Source organism: Podarcis raffonei, chromosome 8 (assembly GCF_027172205.1).
Source record: "Podarcis raffonei isolate rPodRaf1 chromosome 8, rPodRaf1.pri, whole genome shotgun sequence".
Classification (NCBI taxonomy): Eukaryota; Metazoa; Chordata; class Lepidosauria; order Squamata; family Lacertidae; genus Podarcis; species Podarcis raffonei.
Window position 1 is genome coordinate 63815824 of NC_070609.1, and position 8934 is coordinate 63824757.

General features: G+C 44.9%; 1 non-coding gene across 1 annotated transcript; it reads left to right on the forward strand.

Annotated features, from left to right (window-relative positions):
* Positions 1 to 1111: 1111 nt before the first annotated feature.
* TRNAI-GAU (transfer RNA isoleucine (anticodon GAU)) lies at positions 1112 to 1185 on the forward strand. The gene has a single exon. It is a non-coding gene; the product is annotated as a tRNA-Ile (tRNA).
* Positions 1186 to 8934: the final 7749 nt, after the last annotated feature.

Below are 8934 nucleotides of genomic sequence, written 5' to 3' on the forward strand. Positions count from 1 at the left end.
TCACTTGGCTGTGGCTTTGGGCCAGTCACTGCCACACAGGGTTGTTGTGGGGATTGAAGGAGTGAACCACTTATGCACGCACCACCTTGAGCTCATTGGAGAAAAAGGCAGGATATCAATGCAGCATATACATAAATACAATTCTCAGACTCTGGGGTAACTCCCTGTACCTTCTCCCTGTTCCATAGCCTCACAGGAGCTTGCAGATCCAGCCTTTGAGGACTGCAGGCAGCTTTCTCAGGGAGCATGGCAAGGGAAGGTTCTGACAGCCATCAGGTGACTCTGATCCACTGAGACAACATCTTGCAAAGATCCAGCAGGGTCAATTGGGAGCTGTCCATGGTCCTGATTCACCTTACTGGAAGAGACTCTGATCATTGTTACCACTTCCTCCAGGACACACTAAACTCCATCAGAGCAGGGCGCAGTGTACCTTATTCCCAGCTGACTTCTAGAGCCCCCCCCAGCTCCTGCCTGTATTTTGCTTAAGCCTTAGCTGTTCCCGTCACTATCTCCTATCTCATTTAATACACCGAATGTCTGCATGTCTCTCATAGCAAAAACTCCCAGCAGCTTTTGCACCTCTAGGGCTGAGGGCTGGGCAGGAAGGTTGCCGAGACTCAATTATTCTCACCCTGGCAGTCGGCATAAATGTCTTGCTTCTAAAATATTTATGCTGCCATGCGATGGAGGCTTGCTGTAAATGGATTACAGGACTTGGGCCCGCTTTATCGAGTCAATAACCAAATGGAATAAGTTTTCTTATCTGTGTGGCTATGGGTTTTTCTCTCCCCCTTTCCTCGCTGTCCCCTTATCGTGCAGAGATTAGAGATTGCAAATGGCCATCAGGGGCCTGAATTCAAATTTTCTTCAAACGGCCACCAAGCTTTGTCACTTACGCAGATAGCATCTGGTTGGCTTTCAACCGCAGTTTGACAATATTAAAACAAGAACAGAGAGAGGGACCCCATTTGGAGTGGGGCATGATATCTCCCCACCTAGCGTGACTAGAAATGGGATTTCTCTTTTCCCCTAATCTGGGTGCAGTACCATCTGCTACCCCTCCCCGCAAACTCACTGCCTACTGAGGAGGAGAAGCTTCTATAACAGAGCCTGGATAGCTCAGTTGGTTAGAGCGTGGTGCTGATAATGCCAAGGTTGCAGGTTCAATCCCTGTATGGGACAGCTGAATAGTACTACATTGCAGGAGGTTGAAGGACTAGATGATCCTCAGGGTACCTTCCAACTCTAGAATTCTATGATTCTGTATCCTTTGCTAAAGGACTGTAGCTCTGTATTAGAGCACATGATTTGGGAAAGGTTCCAAGTTCAATCTCTGGTACCCATAGCTTAAAAAATGAGGTAGATGGAGAACCACTTCCAGACTGTAGCCTCCTGTGCTGAAAACCACAGGGGAATGGCCCGCAATCTGGACACATGTAGCCCTCATGCGTCTTGCCTGTGGCTTCCAATTGCCCATCCTGCTGCTGATTTTTACCAGACTGGAATAAGAATATCATTAAGGATCTCACCCAAAAAAACAACAATGTAGGGGCCACATGTATCTCCCTAGGGAGGGCATTTCAGTGGCGTGGAACCAGAACAGAGAAATCTCTTCCCCCTAGAACTCACCAACATGACAGTTCTCAGCAGGCAGGGGTAGGTTCAGGGATATGTGAGCAGTGCATGTGCACTGGGCTCTGAGTCAAGGGGTGCTGTCTCAAAGCCTGGTAAGCAAGGCACTGGGCTTTGGAAGGAGGTGTGAGGTTCTGACAGGGTCCTAGAGTCTTCCTGCCTCCTTCCATGTACCCTCCAAATCCGTTGCAGCATGGACTTCACTAGTCACCCTGTTTTTTGGGGGGAGGACTGAGTAGGAATGTGGGGGCATGCCCAAATTGGCCTTCGGGTGCCTCTTTTTCACCTACAACATACTGTTGGGTGTTATCTGTATGGTGCAGTGTTCTTTAATTTGGTCCAATTGGAGCTTCACCCGGGCAGGTGAGTGTACTTCAGAAATGCTTGCATCAATACCTGTGGCATTTATTGAGTTTAGGGCACTCTTTAGTCACCTTCCATGGGCTATGCCTTGGAGGTTCCTGGGGGGTGGCCTTTATGCCTGGTCATCACTCTGGGGTGAACACTGGCCAACAGGGGCACAGTGTGCCTGTCAGGTTCATACACTCAAGGGAAACACAGCGGAGAGGGAAGATTCTCTTGAAACAGCCTTGTGTGGCCACAGTATGCCACTGCAAGATGTTCCAGGAGATGGGGGTTAGAATCCCCCCATTTATTTATTTTTACAACTCGCCTGCCCAGACATATTTGCTCTGGCTTAATTAGGTTGGTTTTGCAGATCCTCTAATTGTTAAACATAATCAATCTAACCCGCTTACCCACAATAATGTTTGTAACAAATCTTCTTTCTGGTGTTCTGCCAGTGCTCTTGTGCTCAAGTCCTGTTTGTGGGTTACTTCCCTGATGCATAAGATTGGACCTTTGCAGCCTTGGTATCTTCGTACAGGTGTGTGTGTTTTTTAAATGTCTGTCGTTATTGTATTGTTTTGCCATTTTAATGTTTTGTGCTGGTGAACTCATTTTGCTTATAAACAAATCACTTATAAACGTTTTGAAAGTGCTTATAAACAAATCAAAAAAGTAAACTAGTCCAAACAGAGGTAACCAATGATGTAACCTCAAAATATAAGCCACTCAATCAACCTACTACTTCCTTGTGTAGAGAGCAAGAGAAACTCTTTCTTTCAAGACGGAGTGCCAATTCTCAAAAACCTTGTCCTCAGTCATCGTCATCCTCCACCCACAAGGTCCATTGGTATTCTAGATCATCACTCATTTCTCTCAGATACGGAGCACCTGCTGTGTTGACAATCGCTTTGCTTTTCCCTTCCATGCTTTTGATCCAAACAAACACTGGGCTGAGAAAATGCATATGTATGCATGGACACCTTCAATGAAGGGAGAAGAGCAGTGATGGAAGCCGACCAGAATGAAGGGAGATTTGGGTTGGGCTGCCATCACATCGATGGGTGGGTGGAACTCACGATGCTTGGTTGCTTGATTGAAAAGTGCACCATTGTGCATATTTGCAGAATCTTGTCTGGCAAGGCTGATTTATTCAGCAATACAGCAGCCAGCAAAAAACAAAAACATAGACCCACCTGCTCCCAAGCAAAAGCAGATGAGAGTGAAGGACAGTTGATAGCATGAAAGGCATATGAATTAGGATAATGTTTTCAGAGATGACTCCACATTTGCATCTGGGCCTGTGTTTTTGTTTCTTCTAGCTAAGGGGAAGCCGTGGGAACAGTTATTATTTATTATTATTTATTACATTTATATATGACTTTTTCCTCCAGGGATCTCAATGTGGTGTACATGGTTCTCTTCCTCCCTATTTTTATTCCCACAACAACCCTGTGAGGCTGAGAGATGGTGACTGGTCCAAAGTCACCCAATGAGCTTCATGACTGAGTGGGGGCGGTGGTTTGAACCCTGGTCTCCCAGATCATAGTGCAACACTCTAACCAATACACCACGCTGGCTTTCTGTTTCAGATAATATTCTTAGTGCTATTGCAATGGTCCCATTACTTTTGACTCAAGTTGCCCCAAATATGCAACTTTCTGAAACAAACCAACAGTTTTTGGTAGGGCAGCCATTCGGCCTGACATTTGACTTAGGCAGTGTGTTACCATGACTTACAGAAGGGATGGGACACCAGTGCAATTGGATCACAACTCCCATCCACCCTGACCACCAGTCATGCCAGCTGGGGTTGCCACAGACTCCCCATCCCCAGGTTCATAGGGTGGTTGCAAATGCATGAACATGCACAGTTCATATTGCAATATGCTGGAACCGTGGTTTGAAGAGCTGTATGCTACGGTTACAATATCCATTATGCCAGCTGGGCCGTCCAGAAGTCTCTCTTTCAGTAGTGATGCATAGGGACCCCCTCTGGACAGTATTCTTAACCTTTGTAGTTTCAATAATGAATAAAAAGGCTTCCATACTCCCTCCGTTATTATTTATACTCCTTGGATAGGCCAAATTATTGATGGCATTACTTTTTAGAGTTCTTCGATCCTCACTGGCAGCAGCTCTGAGCTTGCATAAGCCGACGGAAAGGATTGTTGTAGGTCAGCAGTACATACTGACCTTTTCCTTATCTTAAATTAATGAAAGGATCAGTGCGTAAGACTCACCTAGAAGATCCTTAACTCCCTACTCTAAGATAAATTATAGTTCTCGTTCCTAGACAACTAAAGCATAGTCCTGCTGCAAGTGATGCCTGTTCAGAACTAAGATGGAGGAAAAGCCAGAGTTTAGGGGTGAATCAGAAAATGAGTTTCAGGTGGGCAGAGAATTCAGTTCTGCAGTGGTCTTCTCCCCCTGTGTGTACCCTGCAGAAAATGCACAGTGGCTGCCTGCCCCTTTTCCCCACCTGCCACCCCACCTCTTGCAAGATCACTTGGGGTGAAGACCCAGCCCAACCCAGGGTGATCCAGGACTGTCATCACATGACTCAGCTGAAGTTCAGATCACTTCAAATCAGCCTGGTTCTGTCTGGGCTTCAGCCAAATCTAGTATGGAGCCCTAATTAAAGCGATGGGAACTACTTAATGCAAAAACAGGCTTCTAAGCAGTTCGCAAGTATGCATACCAATTACGCACACATTGAAATAAAAACCATTTCATTCTTGTTAAAATACACAACTAAAATGCATAACAAACCATCCCATTAAAACATTAAGTTATAAGCACCCGTGATTGAGACAAACCCATTAAAACAACACAATAATTAAAACGGGAGATTCAGGTCTGTCCCGAGGCACTGTTCTCAGTCAGTTGACAGGGCTCATTTCTAAAATCATAGAATTGAAGAGCAGGAAGGGACCCTGAGGGTCATCTAGTCCAACCCCCTGCAATGCAGGAATCTCTGTTTAGGGAAGTTTTTAATGACTGATGTTTTAATGTATTTTTAATTAACAACTTAATCTCAACACACCGTCCCTCATCCAATTTGAAACTATACCAGACCCTTGTTAAGCTTTGCAAATGTACTAGAAGTTTTATTGCTGCACCACTAAGAGTTAGGCTTCCATTCTAAGACAAAAGGTCACAAACACTAGTTCCAGTCTGGGAGCTAGAAAACAAAGTGAGGTCAAGCAAAAAGGTTCTAGAAGATCTAAGACAATACAAGCAGGGCATACAAGCAAGAACACTAGGACTCTGGATAGCTCTGAATGCCACCTAGGTTGCCACTCAACCAAGGCAAACCTGAACGTTCTTCATAAGAACTTCAGAAGAGCTCTGCTAGATCAGGTCAATGGCCCATCTAGCCCAGCATCCTATTTTCACAGCAGACAAACAGATGCCTATGAGAAGCACTCTCCCTTCTCTTGGTTTTCTTGTGGTATAGTTGCTACAGCAGTGTTTCCCAAACTTGGGTCTCCAGCTGTCGTTGGACTACAACTCCCATCATCCCTAACTAGCAGGACCAGTGATCAGGGATGATGGAGATTGCTGTTCAAAAACAGCTGGAGATCTAAGTTTGGGGAACACTGGGCTAGAGCATGGTGCTGACAACACCAAGGTTGTGGGTTTGATCCATGTTCAGGTTCATATTCCTGCATTGCAATGGGGTTGGACTAGATGCTCCTTCCAACTCCACAAGTCTATGATTCTGTGACTGCTAAGTTTCACTCCTCCTCCTCCTCCACCCCATTGGCCTATAGTTTTTCTCCATGAATCACCTTGCACTCAGCCCACTTTTACTGCAATGTCTGCCAAACTTTGGAGAAGAGCAGGCAAAGGCAATGCTAAATATAGCACATGCCACATGACAACATATTGAGCTCAGAGGTCACCAAAGATCCCCCTGAAAATTAAAAGGAGGATGAGATGGCTGGAGCATGGACAGCAGCGCTTGGCTGCTAATGGCGTCTGCTGCACGTGAAGTGTGCACTGCAAACTGTCCAAGGAATTGCTTCTCTTTCATAACTACGTCCATGTCTCCCTGAACAGCAATTAAATGTTTCCGCAGAGCCTCCATTTAACGCTCCCGAAAAGCACTTCATTTGCATTAAAAAAGATGACTTTGTGAGCAATTACCAAGGATGGTCAGCTGTTGGTGGTTGTTCATGTGCCCAGGGACGGATGGCTTGGAGCACACAATCAGCAGACGTGGTATTCAAGGTTTTTTCTTTTTTTATCACCAGCTTTCCTTCTGATCTCTATATTGGCTTGATCCACTTCTAATTGGATTGGGTCTGAAAGACATCAAAAGTCACATCTCTTTCTTCTGTGTACCCTTTGCAGTAACCCATCGCTGTTTGATAACTTTTTAAAGAGTCATGGCTCTTCCCAAACAATTCAGGGGGGCTATAATTTCTTAAGGGTACTGGGAGATGTTAGGAGGTTCCTACTTCCCTCCCAGAATAACAATTCCTAGAGTTCCCTACAAAGAGGAATTGATTGAAAAGCCATTCTGGGAATTGTTGCTCTTGGGTTGGACATAATCCCCTGTAATATTAATCAGTTCCTGGGGTGCATCAGACCAAAACCCTCATATCGGGGATGCATTGTCCTTCCAGTCCTTGATCACAATCTCCCCTCACCAGATGGACTCCACACATTCACAGCGGTTCTTCCTTCTTTCTCAATATCCCTTCATCTCTTCTCTTCCAGCGTTCCTGCATCTCATGGGGTTGGACTGAATGACCCTTTGGGTCACTTACAGCTCTGCAATTCTATTATTCTTCACTCTGGTCCTCCTGTCATTCTCTCAGCTGCCCTTTCCCAACATCCCAGCCCCCTTAGCAACAGTTGCCAAGACTGCCCAGAACTATCTCACGCAAAGAACTACCTGTATCTCCTGATTCCCTGTTCCCTTCAGGCAACCAACCTTATGAGATACATTAAATCCAAAACAGAAACACTAAACAAACACCTCATCACAAATTCGCATGGCTAAACATACATCATCTGCCACACTCGATTTCTCTCTCTCTCTCTCTCTCTCTCTCTCTCTCTCTCACACACACACACACACACACACACACCGACTCCCCTCTATCCTCCATCCTGGAAAGCAAAAAACATGATCAGAGTTCAAGGACATAGTCCAGCCAGGCAAAACCCCACAAAGAGGGTGCTAATTGGGACTGGTGGGGATGTGGCAGAGAAGAGGAGGAAGTTCTGCACCCAAAAATCCACTCCTGATCAACACGGGAACAGGAATTGGACTATTTGTACAGAAATGCGTCAGAGGACACATTCCCATCATACATTTATTTTAAAGCACTATGGTGTTGCTTTAAGCCACCATAAAGGTAAAGGTAAAGGGACCCCTGACCATTAGGTCCAGTCGTGGACGACTCTGGGGTTGCGGCGCTCATCTCTTTTTTTTTTAAAGAATATTTATTAAGTTTTCCAATTTTTTAAACAAAACAAAAAAAACAAAACAAACAGAAACATTAAATAAAAGCATAAATTTCATAAACCATACTTTTAAATAACAAATTTCTCAGACCTCCTCATACTTCTCCTTCTTGTATCCCAATTAAGATTATTTGTTCAGCAAATCCTTCATTTCAAGCATTACAGCTTGTAGCATTACCTTATTTTTCAAACCCCTTTTTCCCCCCCATCTATGTTCTTATATATCATTTCAACTAGAAACCTCTCATTTTCAATCCAACACCATCCAACTTTCTTAAATTTTACAATATTTCTGTAAATAGTCCTTGAATTTTTTCCAATCTTCTTCAGCCGACTCTTCTCCCTGGTCACGGATTCTGCTCGTCAATTCTGCCAGTCCCATACAATCGATCAATTTCATCTGCCATTCTTCCAGAGTGGGTAGATCTTGCGTCTTCCAATACTTTGTGATGAGTATCCTTGCTGCTGTTGTAGCGTACATAAAGAAAGTTCTGTCCTTCTTTGGCACCACTTGGCCGACCATGCCCAAGAGAAAGGCCTCTGGTTTCTTCAAGAAGGTATATTTAAATACCTTTTTCAATTCATTATATATCATTTCCCAGAACGCCTTAATCCTGGGACACGTCCACCAAAGGTGAAAGAATTTACCTTCATTTTCCTTACATTTCCAACATTTATTGTCGGGCAAATGATAGATTTTTGCGAGCTTGACTGGGGTCATGTACCACCTGTATATCATTTTCATAATATTCTCTCTTAAGGCATTGCATGCCGTAAATTCGGTGCTCATCTCACTTCATTGGCCGAGGGAGCTGGCGTACAGCTGCTTCTGGCGAACCAGAGCAGCTCACAGAAACGCCGTTTACCTTCCCGCCAGAGCGGTACCTATTTATCTACTTGCACTTCGTGCTTTCGAACTGCTAGGTTGGCAGGAGCAGGGACCGAGCTACAGGTTCAAACTGGATTCGAACCGCTGACCTTCTGATAAGCAAGCCCAAGGCTCTGTGGTTTAACCCACAGCACCACCTCTGTCCCTTTAACCATCATAGTTTCCCCCAAGGAATTCTGGGAACTGTAGTTTATTAAAGTGCCGAGAGTTGTTAGGAGACACCTATTCCTCTGACAGAACTACAATTACCAGAGTTCCCTTTGAAGAGGAGCTGATTATTATTCCATGCTGAGAAATGTAGCCCTGGGAAGGGAATAGCAGCTTTCTAACAACTCTCAGAACCTTTAAAAAACTATGGTTCCCATAATGGGGGGGGCCTGACTCTTTAAAGTGGTATCATAGCACTTTAAATGCATGGTGTGAGTTTGGCCAGAGCAGCAGACAGACAGACAGACAGACAGACAGACAGACAGACAGAGAACCCTCACTGTGTCCCTTTAGTGAAGACGTTCTGTCCCTGATTCACCCTCATTTAGAGGGCTTGTGGTTTTCATTTTAGCATCCAGGGACTGAGAGATCTGATC